The sequence below is a fragment of the Pan troglodytes genome, chromosome 17 (genome assembly GCF_028858775.2).
Source record: "Pan troglodytes isolate AG18354 chromosome 17, NHGRI_mPanTro3-v2.0_pri, whole genome shotgun sequence".
Lineage (NCBI taxonomy): Eukaryota > Metazoa > Chordata > Mammalia > Primates > Hominidae > Pan > Pan troglodytes.
Window position 1 is genome coordinate 12,480,639 of NC_072415.2, and position 23,258 is coordinate 12,503,896.

The window sequence follows — 23,258 nt, forward strand, 5'->3', positions numbered from 1 at the left end:
TCCACCGGCACATGCCTGGAACCCAGTCTCTGTTTCACCTTCCCCCAGCATGTCTCTGGTGACACACATTAACACCAACTGCTGTGAGATTGGCCAGTGCCACGCGTGGTCACATGATCCCCCCTCGGATACGCGTCTCTTCCTCTTTGCAGGTGTCCTATACGCACGGTCGGCTTTCCGGATCCCCAGGGCTTTTACAAGCGGGGCAGGCCACTGCTCTTTCAAAGGAGGAGGGAGGCAGAGGGCTGATGGATGAGTGAATTGGCAGCTGACACTAGGCCTTTACACCTATGGGATCCTACGGTGCTGTAGCGAGGCCATGCAGACCTCACCAGATGTGGTGAGCCCATCCTATCTCACTCGGAGGGGGCCAAAATCGGATCTCAACGGGAGTCCGGAGAACCCAGCAGGCTTCCTGAAGCTCCCGCTCCCTCGGTGGAAGTCCCCTCAAGCAGGTCCTGAGGACAGGACCGCTGAGGTTTGTGCCTGGGATAGGACGAGACACCCGCGGCCCCCTCTGCCGCGCCGCCCCAAACAGGAACCAGGATCCAGCCGCCGCCGCGGCGGCAGCAGGAGCATCGCGGCCGCCGCGTGGCCATGGCGAAATTTAAAGGGGACGCAGCCTATCTGTCAGGAGTGGAGCGCGAGTCAGCTCAGCCAATGCGCATGCGCGAGGCGCGAGCGGTTTCTCCGGTCACAGTGGTTCCCACGGTTGTCTTAGGAACCAGTCCCCGAGGCTTGGCAGAGCAGGAGCCCTCCGTGGCAGTGCTTGGGTTTCCAGCCTCTGAGGCTCCGGCCTCACCGCTCCGCGGGGTCGAAGGGAATGTCTGCGGATGCCTGGAGTCGCAAAGGGCCGACCATGATGACGGAACCCCAGGCAGAGACGGGGGAAGCAGCACGGGATCCCAGCCTCAGGCAAGCAGTGACGGTGTTGATTGGGGTGAGTCTCCCCAAAACTCATGCCGCCGTCCGTGATCTCGAGGACGTGGAGGCCTGCGTGCCCCTGGGCTGCTCTCTCACCCGAGGGTGGTTCTCCTCCAGAGCAGAACCCCGCAGCCTCAGGGGTTGCCTGGAGGTGTGTATTTCAATGCCTCTGCTGTATGACTCTGTGTGTGTGTGTGTTTCTGTGTGTGTGTCTCCCATTCTCTCTTCTCTCTCTGTCTCTCAGTCTCTGTGTGTTTCTTTCCCACTCTGTGGGTTTGTGCCAGCCGAAGTTGCGTCAGGGCTACCAGGTCGCTTGAGGATTGGGGGTATTGCGAATTTTGTAGAAACCTCTTTGCTCCTCTGGTAGGCATATGAAAACGTGGCTTGCGTAAGGCAAAGGCGGCCCCCCCAGCCCCCGGGTCCCCGGTGTTCTTTGATTTTCCTTGGCAATGATAGAAAGGTCACCGGTTTCCCCCTTCCACTGGCACATGCCTGGAACCCAGCCTCTGTTTCACCGTCCCCCAGTATGTCTCCGGTGACACACATTAACACCAACTGCTGTGAGACTGGCCAGTGCCACGCGTGCTCACATGGTCTCCCCCTCGGATTCGCCTCTCTTCCTCTTTGCAGGTGTCCTATAAGCAGGGTCGGGTTTCCAGATCCCCAGGGCTTTTACAAACGAGGCAGGCCACCGCTCTTTCAAAGGAGGAGGGAGGCAGAGGGCTGATGGATGAGTGAATTGGCAGGTGACCCTAGACCTTTAGACCTATGGGATCATTCGGTGCTGTAGCGAGGCCATGCCGACCTCACCAGATGTGGTGAGCCCAACCTATCTCACTCGGAGGGGGCCAAAATCGGATCTCAACGGGACTCCGGAGAACCCAGCAGGCTTCCTGAAGCTCCCACTCCCTCGGTGGAAGTCCCCTCAAGCAGTTCCTGAGAACAGGACCTCTGGGGATTGTGCCTGGGATTGGATGAGACAACCGCGGCCACCTCTGCCACGCCGCCCCAAACCGGAACCAGGATCCAGCCACCGCCGCGGCGGAAGCAGGAGCATCGCGGCCGCCGCGTGGCCATGGCGAAATTTAAAGGGGACGCAGCCTATCTGTCAGGAGTAGATCGCGAGTCGGCTCAGCCAATGCGCATGCGCGAGGCACGAGCGGTTTCTCCCGTCACAGTGGTTCCCACGGTTGTCTTAGAAACCAGTCCCCGAGGCTTGGCAGAGCAGGAGCCCTCCGTGGCAGTGCTTGGGTGTCGAGGCTCTGAGGCTCCGGCCTCAGCTCTCCACGGGGTCGAAGGGAACGTCTGCGGATGCCTAGAGTCGCAAAGGGCCGACCATGATGACGGAACCCCAGGCAGAGACGGGGGAAGCAGCACGGGTTACCAGCCTCAGGCATGCACGGACGGTGTTGGTTGGGGTGAGTCTCCCCAAAACTCGTGCCGCCGTCCGTGATCTCCAGGACGGGTCGGCCTGCGTGCCCCTGGGCTGCTCTCTCACCCGAGGGTGGTTCTCCTCCAGAGCAGAACCCCGCAGCCTCAGGGGTTGCCTGGGGGTGTGTATTTCAATGCCTCTGCTGTATGACTCTGTGTGTGTGTGTGTGTGTGTGTGTTTCTGTGTGTGTGTCTCCCATTCTCTCTTCTCTCTCTGTCTCTCAGTCTCTGTGTGTTTCTTTCCCACTGTCTGTGGGTTTGTGCCAGCCGAAGTTGTGTCAGGGCTACCAGGTCGCTTGAGGATTGGGGGTGTTGCGAATATTGTAGAAACCTCTTTTCTCCTCTGGTAGGCATTTGAGAACGTGGCTTCGGTCCGGCACAGGCGCCCCCCCAAGCCCCCGGGTCCCAGGTGTTCCTTGATTTTCCACGGCATTGATGGAAAGGTCACCCTTTTCCCCCTTCCACCGGCACATGCCTGGAACCCAGTCTCTGTTTCACCTTCCCCGAGCATGTCTCTGGTGACACACATTAACACCAACTGCTGTGAGATTGGCCAGTGACACGCGTGGTCACATGATCCCCCCTCGGATACGCGTCTCTTCCTCTTTGCAGGTGTCCTATACGCACGGTCGGCTTTCCGGATCCCCAGGGCTTTTACAAGCGGGGCAGGCCACTGCTCTTTCAAAGGAGGAGGGAGGCAGAGGGCTGATGGATGAGTGAATTGGCAGCTGACACTAGGCCTTTACACCTATGGGATCCTACGGTGCTGTAGCGAGGCCATGCAGACCTCACCAGATGTGGTGAGCCCATCCTATCTCACTCGGAGGGGGCCAAAATCGGATCTCAACGGGAGTCCGGAGAACCCAGCAGGCTTCCTGAAGCTCCCGCTCCCTCGGTGGAAGTCCCCTCAAGCAGGTCCTGAGGACAGGACCGCTGAGGTTTGTGCCTGGGATAGGACGAGACACCCGCGGCCCCCTCTGCCGCGCCGCCCCAAACAGGAACCAGGATCCAGCCGCCGCCGCGGCGGCAGCAGGAGCATCGCGGCCGCTGCGTGGCCATGGCGAAATTTAAAGGGGACGCAGCCTATCTGTCTGGAGTGGAGCGCGAGTCGGCTCAGCCAATGCGCATGCGCGAGGCGCGAGCGGTTTCTCCGGTCACAGTGGTTCCCACGGTTGTCTTAGGAACCAGTCCCCGAGGCTTGGCAGAGCAGGAGCCCTCCGTGGCAGTGCTTGGGTTTCCAGGCTCTGAGGCTCCGGCCTCACCGCTCCGCGGGGTCGAAGGGAATGTCTGCGGATGCCTGGAGTCGCAAAGGGCCGAACATGATGACGGAACCCCAGGCAGAGATGGGGGAAGCAGCACGGGATCCCAGCCTCAGGCAAGCAGTGACGGTGTTGATTGGGGTGAGTCTCCCCAAAACTCATGCCGCCGTCCGTGATCTCGAGGACGTGGAGGCCTGCGTGCCCCAGGGCTGCTCTCTCACCCGAGGGTGGTTCTCCTCCAGAGCAGAACCCCGCAGCCTCAGGGGTTGCCTGGAGGTGTGTATTTCAATGCCTCTGCTGTATGACTCTGTGTGTGTGTGTGTTTCTGTGTGTGTGTCTCCCATTCTCTCTTCTCTCTCTGTCTCTCAGTCTCTGTGTGTTTCTTTCCCACTCTGTGGGTTTGTGCCAGCCGAAGTTGCGTCAGGGCTACCAGGTCGCTTGAGGATTGGGGGTATTGCGAATTTTGTAGAAACCTCTTTGCTCCTCTGGTAGGCATATGAAAACGTGGCTTGCGTAAGGCAAAGGCGGCCCCCCCAGCCCCCGGGTCCCCGGTGTTCTTTGATTTTCCTTGGCATTGATAGAAAGGTCACCGGTTTCCCCCTTCCATTGGCACATGCCTGGAACCCAGCCTCTGTTTCACCGTCCCCCAGTATGTCTCCGGTGACACACATTAACACCAACTGCTGTGAGACTGGCCAGTGCCACGCGTGCTCACATGGTCTCCCCCTCGGATTCGCCTCTCTTCCTCTTTGCAGGTGTCCTATAAGCAGGGTCGGGTTTCCAGATCCCCAGGGCTTTTACAAACGAGGCAGGCCACCGCTCTTTCAAAGGAGGAGGGAGGCAGAGGGCTGATGGATGAGTGAATTGGCAGGTGACCCTAGACCTTTAGACCTATGGGATCATTCGGTGCTGTAGCGAGGCCATGCTGACCTCACCAGATGTGGTGAGCCCAACCTATCTCACTCGGAGGGGGCCAAAATCGGATCTCAACGGGACTCCGGAGAACCCAGCAGGCTTCCTGAAGCTCCCACTCCCTCGGTGGAAGTCCCCTCAAGCAGTTCCTGAGAACAGGACCTCTGGGGATTGTGCCTGGGATTGGATGAGACAACCGCGGCCACCTCTGCCACGCCGCCCCAAACAGGAACCAGGATCCAGCCACCGCCGCGGCGGAAGCAGGAGCATCGCGGCCGCCGCGTGGCCATGGCGAAATTTAAAGGGGACGCAGCCTATCTGTCAGGAGTAGATCGCGAGTCGGCTCAGCCAATGCGCATGCGCGAGGCACGAGCGGTTTCTCCCGTCACAGTGGTTCCCACGGTTGTCTTAGAAACCAGTCCCCGAGGCTTGGCAGAGCAGGAGCCCTCCGTGGCAGTGCTTGGGTGTCGAGGCTCTGAGGCTCCGGCCTCAGCTCTCCACGGGGTCGAAGGGAACGTCTGCGGATGCCTAGAGTCGCAAAGGGCCGACCATGGTGACGGAACCCCAGGCAGAGACGGGGGAAGCAGCACGGGTTACCAGCCTCAGGCATGCACGGACGGTGTTGGTTGGGGTGAGTCTCCCCAAAACTCGTGCCGCCGTCCGTGATCTCCAGGACGGGTCGGCCTGCGTGCCCCTGGGCTGCTCTCTCACCCGAGGGTGGTTCTCCTCCAGAGCAGAACCCCGCAGCCTCAGGGGTTGCCTGGGGGTGTGTATTTCAATGCCTCTGCTGTATGACTCTGTGTGTGTGTGTGTGTGTGTGTGTTTCTGTGTGTGTGTCTCCCATTCTCTCTTCTCTCTCTGTCTCTCAGTCTCTGTGTGTTTCTTTCCCACTGTCTGTGGGTTTGTGCCAGCTGAAGTTGTGTCAGGGCTACCAGGTCGCTTGAGGATTGGGGGTGTTGCGAATATTGTAGAAACCTCTGTTCTCCTCTGGTAGGCATTTGAGAACGTGGCTTCGGTCCGGCACAGGCGCCCCCCCAAGCCCCCGGGTCCCAGGTGTTCCTTGATTTTCCACGGCATTGATGGAAAGGTCACCCTTTTCCCCCTTCCACCGGCACATGCCTGGAACCCAGTCTCTGTTTCACCTTCCCCCAGCATGTCTCTGGTGACACACATTAACACCAACTGCTGTGAGATTGGCCAGTGCCACGCGTGGTCACATGATCCCCCCTCGGATACGCGTCTCTTCCTCTTTGCAGGTGTCCTATACGCACGGTCGGCTTTCCGGATCCCCAGGGCTTTTACAAGCGGGGCAGGCCACTGCTCTTTCAAAGGAGGAGGGAGGCAGAGGGCTGATGGATGAGTGAATTGGCAGCTGACACTAGGCCTTTACACCTATGGGATCCTACGGTGCTGTAGCGAGGCCATGCAGACCTCACCAGATGTGGTGAGCCCATCCTATCTCACTCGGAGGGGTCCAAAATCGGATCTCAATGGGAGTCCGGAGAACCCAGCAGGCTTCCTGAAGCTCCCGCTCCCTCGGTGGAAGTCCCCTCAAGCAGGTCCTGAGGACAGGACCGCTGAGGTTTGTGCCTGGGATAGGACGAGACACCCGCGGCCCCCTCTGCCGCGCCGCCCCAAACAGGAACCAGGATCCAGCCGCCGCCGCGGCGGCAGCAGGAGCATCGCGGCCGCCGCGTGGCCATGGCGAAATTTAAAGGGGACGCAGCCTATCTGTCAGGAGTGGAGCGCGAGTCAGCTCAGCCAATGCGCATGCGCGAGGCGCGAGCGGTTTCTCCGGTCACAGTGGTTCCCACGGTTGTCTTAGGAACCAGTCCCCGAGGCTTGGCAGAGCAGGAGCCCTCCGTGGCAGTGCTTGGGTTTCCAGCCTCTGAGGCTCCGGCCTCACCGCTCCGCGGGGTCGAAGGGAATGTCTGCGGATGCCTGGAGTCGCAAAGGGCCGACCATGATGACGGAACCCCAGGCAGAGACGGGGGAAGCAGCACGGGATCCCAGCCTCAGGCAAGCAGTGACGGTGTTGATTGGGGTGAGTCTCCCCAAAACTCATGCCGCCGTCCGTGATCTCGAGGATGTGGAGGCCTGCGTGCCCCTGGGCTGCTCTCTCACCCGAGGGTGGTTCTCCTCCAGAGCAGAACCCCGCAGCCTCAGGGGTTGCCTGGAGGTGTGTATTTCAATGCCTCTGCTGTATGACTCTGTGTGTGTGTGTGTTTCTGTGTGTGTGTCTCCCATTCTCTCTTCTCTCTCTGTCTCTCAGTCTCTGTGTGTTTCTTTCCCACTCTGTGGGTTTGTGCCAGCCGAAGTTGCGTCAGGGCTACCAGGTCGCTTGAGGATTGGGGGTATTGCGAATTTTGTAGAAACCTCTTTGCTCCTCTGGTAGGCATATGAAAACGTGGCTTGCGTAAGGCAAAGGCGGCCCCCCCAGCCCCCGGGTCCCCGGTGTTCTTTGATTTTCCTTGGCAATGATAGAAAGGTCACCGGTTTCCCCCTTCCACTGGCACATGCCTGGAACCCAGCCTCTGTTTCACCGTCCCCCAGTATGTCTCCGGTGACACACATTAACACCAACTGCTGTGAGACTGGCCAGTGCCACGCGTGCTCACATGGTCTCCCCCTCGGATTCGCCTCTCTTCCTCTTTGCAGGTGTCCTATAAGCAGGGTCGGGTTTCCAGATCCCCAGGGCTTTTACAAACGAGGCAGGCCACCGCTCTTTCAAAGGAGGAGGGAGGCAGAGGGCTGATGGATGAGTGAATTGGCAGGTGACCCTAGACCTTTAGACCTATGGGATCATTCGGTGCTGTAGCGAGGCCATGCCGACCTCACCAGATGTGGTGAGCCCAACCTATCTCACTCGGAGGGGGCCAAAATCGGATCTCAACGGGACTCCGGAGAACCCAGCAGGCTTCCTGAAGCTCCCACTCCCTCGGTGGAAGTCCCCTCAAGCAGTTCCTGAGAACAGGACCTCTGGGGATTGTGCCTGGGATTGGATGAGACAACCGCGGCCACCTCTGCCACGCCGCCCCAAACCGGAACCAGGATCCAGCCACCGCCGCGGCGGAAGCAGGAGCATCGCGGCCGCCGCGTGGCCATGGCGAAATTTAAAGGGGACGCAGCCTATCTGTCAGGAGTAGATCGCGAGTCGGCTCAGCCAATGCGCATGCGCGAGGCACGAGCGGTTTCTCCCGTCACAGTGGTTCCCACGGTTGTCTTAGAAACCAGTCCCCGAGGCTTGGCAGAGCAGGAGCCCTCCGTGGCAGTGCTTGGGTGTCGAGGCTCTGAGGCTCCGGCCTCAGCTCTCCACGGGGTCGAAGGGAACGTCTGCGGATGCCTAGAGTCGCAAAGGGCCGACCATGATGACGGAACCCCAGGCAGAGACGGGGGAAGCAGCACGGGTTACCAGCCTCAGGCATGCACGGACGGTGTTGGTTGGGGTGAGTCTCCCCAAAACTCGTGCCGCCGTCCGTGATCTCCAGGACGGGTCGGCCTGCGTGCCCCTGGGCTGCTCTCTCACCCGAGGGTGGTTCTCCTCCAGAGCAGAACCCCGCAGCCTCAGGGGTTGCCTGGGGGTGTGTATTTCAATGCCTCTGCTGTATGACTCTGTGTGTGTGTGTGTGTGTGTGTGTTTCTGTGTGTGTGTCTCCCATTCTCTCTTCTCTCTCTGTCTCTCAGTCTCTGTGTGTTTCTTTCCCACTGTCTGTGGGTTTGTGCCAGCCGAAGTTGTGTCAGGGCTACCAGGTCGCTTGAGGATTGGGGGTGTTGCGAATATTGTAGAAACCTCTTTTCTCCTCTGGTAGGCATTTGAGAACGTGGCTTCGGTCCGGCACAGGCGCCCCCCCAAGCCCCCGGGTCCCAGGTGTTCCTTGATTTTCCACGGCATTGATGGAAAGGTCACCCTTTTCCCCCTTCCACCGGCACATGCCTGGAACCCAGTCTCTGTTTCACCTTCCCCGAGCATGTCTCTGGTGACACACATTAACACCAACTGCTGTGAGATTGGCCAGTGACACGCGTGGTCACATGATCCCCCCTCGGATACGCGTCTCTTCCTCTTTGCAGGTGTCCTATACGCACGGTCGGCTTTCCGGATCCCCAGGGCTTTTACAAGCGGGGCAGGCCACTGCTCTTTCAAAGGAGGAGGGAGGCAGAGGGCTGATGGATGAGTGAATTGGCAGCTGACACTAGGCCTTTACACCTATGGGATCCTACGGTGCTGTAGCGAGGCCATGCAGACCTCACCAGATGTGGTGAGCCCATCCTATCTCACTCGGAGGGGGCCAAAATCGGATCTCAACGGGAGTCCGGAGAACCCAGCAGGCTTCCTGAAGCTCCCGCTCCCTCGGTGGAAGTCCCCTCAAGCAGGTCCTGAGGACAGGACCGCTGAGGTTTGTGCCTGGGATAGGACGAGACACCCGCGGCCCCCTCTGCCGCGCCGCCCCAAACAGGAACCAGGATCCAGCCGCCGCCGCGGCGGCAGCAGGAGCATCGCGGCCGCCGCGTGGCCATGGCGAAATTTAAAGGGGACGCAGCCTATCTGTCAGGAGTGGAGCGCGAGTCAGCTCAGCCAATGCGCATGCGCGAGGCGCGAGCGGTTTCTCCGGTCACAGTGGTTCCCACGGTTGTCTTAGGAACCAGTCCCCGAGGCTTGGCAGAGCAGGAGCCCTCCGTGGCAGTGCTTGGGTTTCCAGCCTCTGAGGCTCCGGCCTCACCGCTCCGCGGGGTCGAAGGGAATGTCTGCGGATGCCTGGAGTCGCAAAGGGCCGACCATGATGACGGAACCCCAGGCAGAGACGGGGGAAGCAGCACGGGATCCCAGCCTCAGGCAAGCAGTGACGGTGTTGATTGGGGTGAGTCTCCCCAAAACTCATGCCGCCGTCCGTGATCTCGAGGACGTGGAGGCCTGCGTGCCCCTGGGCTGCTCTCTCACCCGAGGGTGGTTCTCCTCCAGAGCAGAACCCCGCAGCCTCAGGGGTTGCCTGGAGGTGTGTATTTCAATGCCTCTGCTGTATGACTCTGTGTGTGTGTGTGTTTCTGTGTGTGTGTCTCCCATTCTCTCTTCTCTCTCTGTCTCTCAGTCTCTGTGTGTTTCTTTCCCACTCTGTGGGTTTGTGCCAGCCGAAGTTGCGTCAGGGCTACCAGGTCGCTTGAGGATTGGGGGTATTGCGAATTTTGTAGAAACCTCTTTGCTCCTCTGGTAGGCATATGAAAACGTGGCTTGCGTAAGGCAAAGGCGGCCCCCCCAGCCCCCGGGTCCCCGGTGTTCTTTGATTTTCCTTGGCAATGATAGAAAGGTCACCGGTTTCCCCCTTCCACTGGCACATGCCTGGAACCCAGCCTCTGTTTCACCGTCCCCCAGTATGTCTCCGGTGACACACATTAACACCAACTGCTGTGAGACTGGCCAGTGCCACGCGTGCTCACATGGTCTCCCCCTCGGATTCGCCTCTCTTCCTCTTTGCAGGTGTCCTATAAGCAGGGTCGGGTTTCCAGATCCCCAGGGCTTTTACAAACGAGGCAGGCCACCGCTCTTTCAAAGGAGGAGGGAGGCAGAGGGCTGATGGATGAGTGAATTGGCAGGTGACCCTAGACCTTTAGACCTATGGGATCATTCGGTGCTGTAGCGAGGCCATGCCGACCTCACCAGATGTGGTGAGCCCAACCTATCTCACTCGGAGGGGGCCAAAATCGGATCTCAACGGGACTCCGGAGAACCCAGCAGGCTTCCTGAAGCTCCCACTCCCTCGGTGGAAGTCCCCTCAAGCAGTTCCTGAGAACAGGACCTCTGGGGATTGTGCCTGGGATTGGATGAGACAACCGCGGCCACCTCTGCCACGCCGCCCCAAACCGGAACCAGGATCCAGCCACCGCCGCGGCGGAAGCAGGAGCATCGCGGCCGCCGCGTGGCCATGGCGAAATTTAAAGGGGACGCAGCCTATCTGTCAGGAGTAGATCGCGAGTCGGCTCAGCCAATGCGCATGCGCGAGGCACGAGCGGTTTCTCCCGTCACAGTGGTTCCCACGGTTGTCTTAGAAACCAGTCCCCGAGGCTTGGCAGAGCAGGAGCCCTCCGTGGCAGTGCTTGGGTGTCGAGGCTCTGAGGCTCCGGCCTCAGCTCTCCACGGGGTCGAAGGGAACGTCTGCGGATGCCTAGAGTCGCAAAGGGCCGACCATGATGACGGAACCCCAGGCAGAGACGGGGGAAGCAGCACGGGTTACCAGCCTCAGGCATGCACGGACGGTGTTGGTTGGGGTGAGTCTCCCCAAAACTCGTGCCGCCGTCCGTGATCTCCAGGACGGGTCGGCCTGCGTGCCCCTGGGCTGCTCTCTCACCCGAGGGTGGTTCTCCTCCAGAGCAGAACCCCGCAGCCTCAGGGGTTGCCTGGGGGTGTGTATTTCAATGCCTCTGCTGTATGACTCTGTGTGTGTGTGTGTGTGTGTGTGTTTCTGTGTGTGTGTCTCCCATTCTCTCTTCTCTCTCTGTCTCTCAGTCTCTGTGTGTTTCTTTCCCACTGTCTGTGGGTTTGTGCCAGCCGAAGTTGTGTCAGGGCTACCAGGTCGCTTGAGGATTGGGGGTGTTGCGAATATTGTAGAAACCTCTTTTCTCCTCTGGTAGGCATTTGAGAACGTGGCTTCGGTCCGGCACAGGCGCCCCCCCAAGCCCCCGGGTCCCAGGTGTTCCTTGATTTTCCACGGCATTGATGGAAAGGTCACCCTTTTCCCCCTTCCACCGGCACATGCCTGGAACCCAGTCTCTGTTTCACCTTCCCCGAGCATGTCTCTGGTGACACACATTAACACCAACTGCTGTGAGATTGGCCAGTGACACGCGTGGTCACATGATCCCCCCTCGGATACGCGTCTCTTCCTCTTTGCAGGTGTCCTATACGCACGGTCGGCTTTCCGGATCCCCAGGGCTTTTACAAGCGGGGCAGGCCACTGCTCTTTCAAAGGAGGAGGGAGGCAGAGGGCTGATGGATGAGTGAATTGGCAGCTGACACTAGGCCTTTACACCTATGGGATCCTACGGTGCTGTAGCGAGGCCATGCAGACCTCACCAGATGTGGTGAGCCCATCCTATCTCACTCGGAGGGGGCCAAAATCGGATCTCAACGGGAGTCCGGAGAACCCAGCAGGCTTCCTGAAGCTCCCGCTCCCTCGGTGGAAGTCCCCTCAAGCAGGTCCTGAGGACAGGACCGCTGAGGTTTGTGCCTGGGATAGGACGAGACACCCGCGGCCCCCTCTGCCGCGCCGCCCCAAACAGGAACCAGGATCCAGCCGCCGCCGCGGCGGCAGCAGGAGCATCGCGGCCGCCGCGTGGCCATGGCGAAATTTAAAGGGGACGCAGCCTATCTGTCAGGAGTGGAGCGCGAGTCAGCTCAGCCAATGCGCATGCGCGAGGCGCGAGCGGTTTCTCCGGTCACAGTGGTTCCCACGGTTGTCTTAGGAACCAGTCCCCGAGGCTTGGCAGAGCAGGAGCCCTCCGTGGCAGTGCTTGGGTTTCCAGGCTCTGAGGCTCCGGCCTCACCGCTCCGCGGGGTCGAAGGGAATGTCTGCGGATGCCTGGAGTCGCAAAGGGCCGAACATGATGACGGAACCCCAGGCAGAGATGGGGGAAGCAGCACGGGATCCCAGCCTCAGGCAAGCAGTGACGGTGTTGATTGGGGTGAGTCTCCCCAAAACTCATGCCGCCGTCCGTGATCTCGAGGACGTGGAGGCCTGCGTGCCCCAGGGCTGCTCTCTCACCCGAGGGTGGTTCTCCTCCAGAGCAGAACCCCGCAGCCTCAGGGGTTGCCTGGAGGTGTGTATTTCAATGCCTCTGCTGTATGACTCTGTGTGTGTGTGTGTTTCTGTGTGTGTGTCTCCCATTCTCTCTTCTCTCTCTGTCTCTCAGTCTCTGTGTGTTTCTTTCCCACTCTGTGGGTTTGTGCCAGCCGAAGTTGCGTCAGGGCTACCAGGTCGCTTGAGGATTGGGGGTATTGCGAATTTTGTAGAAACCTCTTTGCTCCTCTGGTAGGCATATGAAAACGTGGCTTGCGTAAGGCAAAGGCGGCCCCCCCAGCCCCCGGGTCCCCGGTGTTCTTTGATTTTCCTTGGCATTGATAGAAAGGTCACCGGTTTCCCCCTTCCATTGGCACATGCCTGGAACCCAGCCTCTGTTTCACCGTCCCCCAGTATGTCTCCGGTGACACACATTAACACCAACTGCTGTGAGACTGGCCAGTGCCACGCGTGCTCACATGGTCTCCCCCTCGGATTCGCCTCTCTTCCTCTTTGCAGGTGTCCTATAAGCAGGGTCGGGTTTCCAGATCCCCAGGGCTTTTACAAACGAGGCAGGCCACCGCTCTTTCAAAGGAGGAGGGAGGCAGAGGGCTGATGGATGAGTGAATTGGCAGGTGACCCTAGACCTTTAGACCTATGGGATCATTCGGTGCTGTAGCGAGGCCATGCTGACCTCACCAGATGTGGTGAGCCCAACCTATCTCACTCGGAGGGGGCCAAAATCGGATCTCAACGGGACTCCGGAGAACCCAGCAGGCTTCCTGAAGCTCCCACTCCCTCGGTGGAAGTCCCCTCAAGCAGTTCCTGAGAACAGGACCTCTGGGGATTGTGCCTGGGATTGGATGAGACAACCGCGGCCACCTCTGCCACGCCGCCCCAAACAGGAACCAGGATCCAGCCACCGCCGCGGCGGAAGCAGGAGCATCGCGGCCGCCGCGTGGCCATGGCGAAATTTAAAGGGGACGCAGCCTATCTGTCAGGAGTAGATCGCGAGTCGGCTCAGCCAATGCGCATGCGCGAGGCACGAGCGGTTTCTCCCGTCACAGTGGTTCCCACGGTTGTCTTAGAAACCAGTCCCCGAGGCTTGGCAGAGCAGGAGCCCTCCGTGGCAGTGCTTGGGTGTCGAGGCTCTGAGGCTCCGGCCTCAGCTCTCCACGGGGTCGAAGGGAACGTCTGCGGATGCCTAGAGTCGCAAAGGGCCGACCATGGTGACGGAACCCCAGGCAGAGACGGGGGAAGCAGCACGGGTTACCAGCCTCAGGCATGCACGGACGGTGTTGGTTGGGGTGAGTCTCCCCAAAACTCGTGCCGCCGTCCGTGATCTCCAGGACGGGTCGGCCTGCGTGCCCCTGGGCTGCTCTCTCACCCGAGGGTGGTTCTCCTCCAGAGCAGAACCCCGCAGCCTCAGGGGTTGCCTGGGGGTGTGTATTTCAATGCCTCTGCTGTATGACTCTGTGTGTGTGTGTGTGTGTGTGTTTCTGTGTGTGTGTCTCCCATTCTCTCTTCTCTCTCTGTCTCTCAGTCTCTGTGTGTTTCTTTCCCACTGTCTGTGGGTTTGTGCCAGCTGAAGTTGTGTCAGGGCTACCAGGTCGCTTGAGGATTGGGGGTGTTGCGAATATTGTAGAAACCTCTGTTCTCCTCTGGTAGGCATTTGAGAACGTGGCTTCGGTCCGGCACAGGCGCCCCCCCAAGCCCCCGGGTCCCAGGTGTTCCTTGATTTTCCACGGCATTGATGGAAAGGTCACCCTTTTCCCCCTTCCACCGGCACATGCCTGGAACCCAGTCTCTGTTTCACCTTCCCCCAGCATGTCTCTGGTGACACACATTAACACCAACTGCTGTGAGATTGGCCAGTGCCACGCGTGGTCACATGATCCCCCCTCGGATACGCGTCTCTTCCTCTTTGCAGGTGTCCTATACGCACGGTCGGCTTTCCGGATCCCCAGGGCTTTTACAAGCGGGGCAGGCCACTGCTCTTTCAAAGGAGGAGGGAGGCAGAGGGCTGATGGATGAGTGAATTGGCAGCTGACACTAGGCCTTTACACCTATGGGATCCTACGGTGCTGTAGCGAGGCCATGCAGACCTCACCAGATGTGGTGAGCCCATCCTATCTCACTCGGAGGGGTCCAAAATCGGATCTCAATGGGAGTCCGGAGAACCCAGCAGGCTTCCTGAAGCTCCCGCTCCCTCGGTGGAAGTCCCCTCAAGCAGGTCCTGAGGACAGGACCGCTGAGGTTTGTGCCTGGGATAGGACGAGACACCCGCGGCCCCCTCTGCCGCGCCGCCCCAAACAGGAACCAGGATCCAGCCGCCGCCGCGGCGGCAGCAGGAGCATCGCGGCCGCCGCGTGGCCATGGCGAAATTTAAAGGGGACGCAGCCTATCTGTCAGGAGTGGAGCGCGAGTCAGCTCAGCCAATGCGCATGCGCGAGGCGCGAGCGGTTTCTCCGGTCACAGTGGTTCCCACGGTTGTCTTAGGAACCAGTCCCCGAGGCTTGGCAGAGCAGGAGCCCTCCGTGGCAGTGCTTGGGTTTCCAGCCTCTGAGGCTCCGGCCTCACCGCTCCGCGGGGTCGAAGGGAATGTCTGCGGATGCCTGGAGTCGCAAAGGGCCGACCATGATGACGGAACCCCAGGCAGAGACGGGGGAAGCAGCACGGGATCCCAGCCTCAGGCAAGCAGTGACGGTGTTGATTGGGGTGAGTCTCCCCAAAACTCATGCCGGCGTCCGTGATCTCGAGGATGTGGAGGCCTGCGTGCCCCTGGGCTGCTCTCTCACCCGAGGGTGGTTCTCCTCCAGAGCAGAACCCCGCAGCCTCAGGGGTTGCCTGGAGGTGTGTATTTCAATGCCTCTGCTGTATGACTCTGTGTGTGTGTGTGTTTCTGTGTGTGTGTCTCCCATTCTCTCTTCTCTCTCTGTCTCTCAGTCTCTGTGTGTTTCTTTCCCACTCTGTGGGTTTGTGCCAGCCGAAGTTGCGTCAGGGCTACCAGGTCGCTTGAGGATTGGGGGTATTGCGAATTTTGTAGAAACCTCTTTGCTCCTCTGGTAGGCATATGAAAACGTGGCTTGCGTAAGGCAAAGGCGGCCCCCCCAGCCCCCGGGTCCCCGGTGTTCTTTGATTTTCCTTGGCAATGATAGAAAGGTCACCGGTTTCCCCCTTCCACTGGCACATGCCTGGAACCCAGCCTCTGTTTCACCGTCCCCCAGTATGTCTCCGGTGACACACATTAACACCAACTGCTGTGAGACTGGCCAGTGCCACGCGTGCTCACATGGTCTCCCCCTCGGATTCGCCTCTCTTCCTCTTTGCAGGTGTCCTATAAGCAGGGTCGGGTTTCCAGATCCCCAGGGCTTTTACAAACGAGGCAGGCCACCGCTCTTTCAAAGGAGGAGGGAGGCAGAGGGCTGATGGATGAGTGAATTGGCAGGTGACCCTAGACCTTTAGACCTATGGGATCATTCGGTGCTGTAGCGAGGCCATGCCGACCTCACCAGATGTGGTGAGCCCAACCTATCTCACTCGGAGGGGGCCAAAATCGGATCTCAACGGGACTCCGGAGAACCCAGCAGGCTTCCTGAAGCTCCCACTCCCTCGGTGGAAGTCCCCTCAAGCAGTTCCTGAGAACAGGACCTCTGGGGATTGTGCCTGGGATTGGATGAGACAACCGCGGCCACCTCTGCCACGCCGCCCCAAACCGGAACCAGGATCCAGCCACCGCCGCGGCGGAAGCAGGAGCATCGCGGCCGCCGCGTGGCCATGGCGAAATTTAAAGGGGACGCAGCCTATCTGTCAGGAGTAGATCGCGAGTCGGCTCAGCCAATGCGCATGCGCGAGGCACGAGCGGTTTCTCCCGTCACAGTGGTTCCCACGGTTGTCTTAGAAACCAGTCCCCGAGGCTTGGCAGAGCAGGAGCCCTCCGTGGCAGTGCTTGGGTGTCGAGGCTCTGAGGCTCCGGCCTCAGCTCTCCACGGGGTCGAAGGGAACGTCTGCGGATGCCTAGAGTCGCAAAGGGCCGACCATGATGACGGAACCCCAGGCAGAGACGGGGGAAGCAGCACGGGTTACCAGCCTCAGGCATGCACGGACGGTGTTGGTTGGGGTGAGTCTCCCCAAAACTCGTGCCGCCGTCCGTGATCTCCAGGACGGGTCGGCCTGCGTGCCCCTGGGCTGCTCTCTCACCCGAGGGTGGTTCTCCTCCAGAGCAGAACCCCGCAGCCTCAGGGGTTGCCTGGGGGTGTGTATTTCAATGCCTCTGCTGTATGACTCTGTGTGTGTGTGTGTGTGTGTGTGTTTCTGTGTGTGTGTCTCCCATTCTCTCTTCTCTCTCTGTCTCTCAGTCTCTGTGTGTTTCTTTCCCACTGTCTGTGGGTTTGTGCCAGCCGAAGTTGTGTCAGGGCTACCAGGTCGCTTGAGGATTGGGGGTGTTGCGAATATTGTAGAAACCTCTTTTCTCCTCTGGTAGGCATTTGAGAACGTGGCTTCGGTCCGGCACAGGCGCCCCCCCAAGCCCCCGGGTCCCAGGTGTTCCTTGATTTTCCACGGCATTGATGGAAAGGTCACCCTTTTCCCCCTTCCACCGGCACATGCCTGGAACCCAGTCTCTGTTTCACCTTCCCCGAGCATGTCTCTGGTGACACACATTAACACCAACTGCTGTGAGATTGGCCAGTGACACGCGTGGTCACATGATCCCCCCTCGGATACGCGTCTCTTCCTCTTTGCAGGTGTCCTATACGCACGGTCGGCTTTCCGGATCCCCAGGGCTTTTACAAGCGGGGCAGGCCACTGCTCTTTCAAAGGAGGAGGGAGGCAGAGGGCTGATGGATGAGTGAATTGGCAGCTGACACTAGGCCTTTACACCTATGGGATCCTACGGTGCTGTAGCGAGGCCATGCAGACCTCACCAGATGTGGTGAGCCCATCCTATCTCACTCGGAGGGGGCCAAAATCGGATCTCAACGGGAGTCCGGAGAACCCAGCAGGCTTCCTGAAGCTCCCGCTCCCTCGGTGGAAGTCCCCTCAAGCAGGTCCTGAGGACAGGACCGCTGAGGTTTGTGCCTGGGATAGGACGAGACACCCGCGGCCCCCTCTGCCGCGCCGCCCCAAACAGGAACCAGGATCCAGCCGCCGCCGCGGCGGCAGCAGGAGCATCGCGGCCGCTGCGTGGCCATGGCGAAATTTAAAGGGGACGCAGCCTATCTGTCTGGAGTGGAGCGCGAGTCGGCTCAGCCAATGCGCATGCGCGAGGCGCGAGCGGTTTCTCCGGTCACAGTGGTTCCCACGGTTGTCTTAGGAACCAGTCCCCGAGGCTTGGCAGAGCAGGAGCCCTCCGTGGCAGTGCTTGGGTTTCCAGGCTCTGAGGCTCCGGCCTCACCGCTCCGCGGGGTCGAAGGGAATGTCTGCGGATGCCTGGAGTCGCAAAGGGCCGAACATGATGACGGAACCCCAGGCAGAGATGGGGGAAGCAGCACGGGATCCCAGCCTCAGGCAAGCAGTGACGGTGTTGATTGGGGTGAGTCTCCCCAAAACTCATGCCGCCGTCCGTGATCTCGAGGACGTGGAGGCCTGCGTGCCCCAGGGCTGCTCTCTCACCCGAGGGTGGTTCTCCTCCAGAGCAGAACCCCGCAGCCTCAGGGGTTGCCTGGAGGTGTGTATTTCAATGCCTCTGCTGTATGACTCTGTGTGTGTGTGTGTTTCTGTGTGTGTGTCTCCCATTCTCTCTTCTCTCTCTGTCTCTCAGTCTCTGTGTGTTTCTTTCCCACTCTGTGGGTTTGTGCCAGCCGAAGTTGCGTCAGGGCTACCAGGTCGCTTGAGGATTGGGGGTATTGCGAATTTTGTAGAAACCTCTTTGCTCCTCTGGTAGGCATATGAAAACGTGGCTTGCGTAAGGCAAAGGCGGCCCCCCCAGCCCCCGGGTCCCCGGTGTTCTTTGATTTTCCTTGGCATTGATAGAAAGGTCACCGGTTTCCCCCTTCCATTGGCACATGCCTGGAACCCAGCCTCTGTTTCACCGTCCCCCAGTATGTCTCCGGTGACACACATTAACACCAACTGCTGTGAGACTGGCCAGTGCCACGCGTGCTCACATGGTCTCCCCCTCGCATTCGCCTCTCTTCCTCTTTGCAGGTGTCCTATAAGCAGGGTCGGGTTTCCAGATCCCCAGGGCTTTTACAAACGAGGCAGGCCACCGCTCTTTCAAAGGAGGAGGGAGGCAGAGGGCTGATGGATGAGTGAATTGGCAGGTGACCCTAGACCTTTAGACCTATGGGATCATTCGGTGCTGTAGCGAGGCCATGCTGACCTCACCAGATGTGGTGAGCCCAACCTATCTCACTCGGAGGGGGCCAAAATCGGATCTCAACGGGACTCCGGAGAACCCAGCAGGCTTCCTGAAGCTCCCACTCCCTCGGTGGAAGTCCCCTCAAGCAGTTCCTGAGAACAGGACCTCTGGGGATTGTGCCTGGGATTGGATGAGACAACCGCGGCCACCTCTGCCACGCCGCCCCAAACAGGAACCAGGATCCAGCCACCGCCGCGGCGGAAGCAGGAGCATCGCGGCCGCCGCGTGGCCATGGCGAAATTTAAAGGGGACGCAGCCTATCTGTCAGGAGTAGATCGCGAGTCGGCTCAGCCAATGCGCATGCGCGAGGCACGAGCGGTTTCTCCCGTCACAGTGGTTCCCACGGTTGTCTTAGAAACCAGTCCCCGAGGCTTGGCAGAGCAGGAGCCCTCCGTGGCAGTGCTTGGGTGTCGAGGCTCTGAGGCTCCGGCCTCAGCTCTCCACGGGGTCGAAGGGAACGTCTGCGGATGCCTAGAGTCGCAAAGGGCCGACCATGGTGACGGAACCCCAGGCAGAGACGGGGGAAGCAGCACGGGTTACCAGCCTCAGGCATGCACGGACGGTGTTGGTTGGGGTGAGTCTCCCCAAAACTCGTGCCGCCGTCCGTGATCTCCAGGACGGGTCGGCCTGCGTGCCCCTGGGCTGCTCTCTCACCCGAGGGTGGTTCTCCTCCAGAGCAGAACCCCGCAGCCTCAGGGGTTGCCTGGGGGTGTGTATTTCAATGCCTCTGCTGTATGACTCTGTGTGTGTGTGTGTGTGTGTGTGTTTCTGTGTGTGTGTCTCCCATTCTCTCTTCTCTCTCTGTCTCTCAGTCTCTGTGTGTTTCTTTCCCACTGTCTGTGGGTTTGTGCCAGCTGAAGTTGTGTCAGGGCTACCAGGTCGCTTGAGGATTGGGGGTGTTGCGAATATTGTAGAAACCTCTGTTCTCCTCTGGTAGGCATTTGAGAACGTGGCTTCGGTCCGGCACAGGCGCCCCCCCAAGCCCCCGGGTCCCAGGTGTTCCTTGATTTTCCACGGCATTGATGGAAAGGTCACCCTTTTCCCCCTTCCACCGGCACATGCCTGGAACCCAGTCTCTGTTTCACCTTCCCCCAGCATGTCTCTGGTGACACACATTAACACCAACTGCTGTGAGATTGGCCAGTGCCACGCGTGGTCACATGATCCCCCCTCGGATACGCGTCTCTTCCTCTTTGCAGGTGTCCTATACGCACGGTCGGCTTTCCGGATCCCCAGGGCTTTTACAAGCGGGGCAGGCCACTGCTCTTTCAAAGGAGGAGGGAGGCAGAGGGCTGATGGATGAGTGAATTGGCAGCTGACACTAGGCCTTTACACCTATGGGATCCTACGGTGCTGTAGCGAGGCCATGCAGACCTCACCAGATGTGGTGAGCCCATCCTATCTCACTCGGAGGGGTCCAAAATCGGATCTCAATGGGAGTCCGGAGAACCCAGCAGGCTTCCTGAAGCTCCCGCTCCCTCGGTGGAAGTCCCCTCAAGCAGGTCCTGAGGACAGGACCGCTGAGGTTTGTGCCTGGGATAGGACGAGACACCCGCGGCCCCCTCTGCCGCGCCGCCCCAAACAGGAACCAGGATCCAGCCGCCGCCGCGGCGGCAGCAGGAGCATCGCGGCCGCCGCGTGGCCATGGCGAAATTTAAAGGGGACGCAGCCTATCTGTCAGGAGTGGAGCGCGAGTCAGCTCAGCCAATGCGCATGCGCGAGGCGCGAGCGGTTTCTCCGGTCACAGTGGTTCCCACGGTTGTCTTAGGAACCAGTCCCCGAGGCTTGGCAGAGCAGGAGCCCTCCGTGGCAGTGCTTGGGTTTCCAGCCTCTGAGGCTCCGGCCTCACCGCTCCGCGGGGTCGAAGGGAATGTCTGCGGATGCCTGGAGTCGCAAAGGGCCGACCATGATGACGGAACCCCAGGCAGAGACGGGGGAAGCAGCACGGGATCCCAGCCTCAGGCAAGCAGTGACGGTGTTGATTGGGGTGAGTCTCCCCAAAACTCATGCCGCCGTCCGTGATCTCGAGGATGTGGAGGCCTGCGTGCCCCTGGGCTGCTCTCTCACCCGAGGGTGGTTCTCCTCCAGAGCAGAACCCCGCAGCCTCAGGGGTTGCCTGGAGGTGTGTATTTCAATGCCTCTGCTGTATGACTCTGTGTGTGTGTGTGTTTCTGTGTGTGTGTCTCCCATTCCCTCTTCTCTCTCTGTCTCTCAGTCTCTGTGTGTTTCTTTCCCACTCTGTGGGTTTGTGCCAGCCGAAGTTGCGTCAGGGCTACCAGGTCGCTTGAGGATTGGGGGTATTGCGAATTTTGTAGAAACCTCTTTGCTCCTCTGGTAGGCATATGAAAACGTGGCTTGCGTAAGGCAAAGGCGGCCCCCCCAGCCCCCGGGTCCCCGGTGTTCTTTGATTTTCCTTGGCAATGATAGAAAGGTCACCGGTTTCCCCCTTCCACTGGCACATGCCTGGAACCCAGCCTCTGTTTCACCGTCCCCCAGTATGTCTCCGGTGACACACATTAACACCAACTGCTGTGAGACTGGCCAGTGCCACGCGTGCTCACATGGTCTCCCCCTCGGATTCGCCTCTCTTCCTCTTTGCAGGTGTCCTATAAGCAGGGTCGGGTTTCCAGATCCCCAGGGCTTTTACAAACGAGGCAGGCCACCGCTCTTTCAAAGGAGGAGGGAGGCAGAGGGCTGATGGATGAGTGAATTGGCAGGTGACCCTAGACCTTTAGACCTATGGGATCATTCGGTGCTGTAGCGAGGCCATGCCGACCTCACCAGATGTGGTGAGCCCAACCTATCTCACTCGGAGGGGGCCAAAATCGGATCTCAACGGGACTCCGGAGAACCCAGCAGGCTTCCTGAAGCTCCCACTCCCTCGGTGGAAGTCCCCTCAAGCAGTTCCTGAGAACAGGACCTCTGGGGATTGTGCCTGGGATTGGATGAGACAACCGCGGCCACCTCTGCCACGCCGCCCCAAACCGGAACCAGGATCCAGCCACCGCCGCGGCGGAAGCAGGAGCATCGCGGCCGCCGCGTGGCCATGGCGAAATTTAAAGGGGACGCAGCCTATCTGTCAGGAGTAGATCGCGAGTCGGCTCAGCCAATGCGCATGCGCGAGGCACGAGCGGTTTCTCCCGTCACAGTGGTTCCCACGGTTGTCTTAGAAACCAGTCCCCGAGGCTTGGCAGAGCAGGAGCCCTCCGTGGCAGTGCTTGGGTGTCGAGGCTCTGAGGCTCCGGCCTCAGCTCTCCACGGGGTCGAAGGGAACGTCTGCGGATGCCTAGAGTCGCAAAGGGCCGACCATGATGACGGAACCCCAGGCAGAGACGGGGGAAGCAGCACGGGTTACCAGCCTCAGGCATGCACGGACGGTGTTGGTTGGGGTGAGTCTCCCCAAAACTCGTGCCGCCGTCCGTGATCTCCAGGACGGGTCGGCCTGCGTGCCCCTGGGCTGCTCTCTCACCCGAGGGTGGTTCTCCTCCAGAGCAGAACCCCGCAGCCTCAGGGGTTGCCTGGGGGTGTGTATTTCAATGCCTCTGCTGTATGACTCTGTGTGTGTGTGTGTGTGTGTGTGTTTCTGTGTGTGTGTCTCCCATTCTCTCTTCTCTCTCTGTCTCTCAGTCTCTGTGTGTTTCTTTCCCACTGTCTGTGGGTTTGTGCCAGCCGAAGTTGTGTCAGGGCTACCAGGTCGCTTGAGGATTGGGGGTGTTGCGAATATTGTAGAAACCTCTTTTCTCCTCTGGTAGGCATTTGAGAACGTGGCTTCGGTCCGGCACAGGCGCCCCCCCAAGCCCCCGGGTCCCAGGTGTTCCTTGATTTTCCACGGCATTGATGGAAAGGTCACCCTTTTCCCCCTTCCACCGGCACATGCCTGGAACCCAGTCTCTGTTTCACCTTCCCCGAGCATGTCTCTGGTGACACACATTAACACCAACTGCTGTGAGATTGGCCAGTGACACGCGTGGTCACATGATCCCCCCTCGGATACGCGTCTCTTCCTCTTTGCAGGTGTCCTATACGCACGGTCGGCTTTCCGGATCCCCAGGGCTTTTACAAGCGGGGCAGGCCACTGCTCTTTCAAAGGAGGAGGGAGGCAGAGGGCTGATGGATGAGTGAATTGGCAGCTGACACTAGGCCTTTACACCTATGGGATCCTACGGTGCTGTAGCGAGGCCATGCAGACCTCACCAGATGTGGTGAGCCCATCCTATCTCACTCGGAGGGGGCCAAAATCGGATCTCAACGGGAGTCCGGAGAACCCAGCAGGCTTCCTGAAGCTCCCGCTCCCTCGGTGGAAGTCCCCTCAAGCAGGTCCTGAGGACAGGACCGCTGAGGTTTGTGCCTGGGATAGGACGAGACACCCGCGGCCCCCTCTGCCGCGCCGCCCCAAACAGGAACCAGGATCCAGCCGCCGCCGCGGCGGCAGCAGGAGCATCGCGGCCGCCGCGTGGCCATGGCGAAATTTAAAGGGGACGCAGCCTATCTGTCTGGAGTGGAGCGCGAGTCGGCTCAGCCAATGCGCATGCGCGAGGCGCGAGCGGTTTCTCCGGTCACAGTGGTTCCCACGGTTGTCTTAGGAACCAGTCCCCGAGGCTT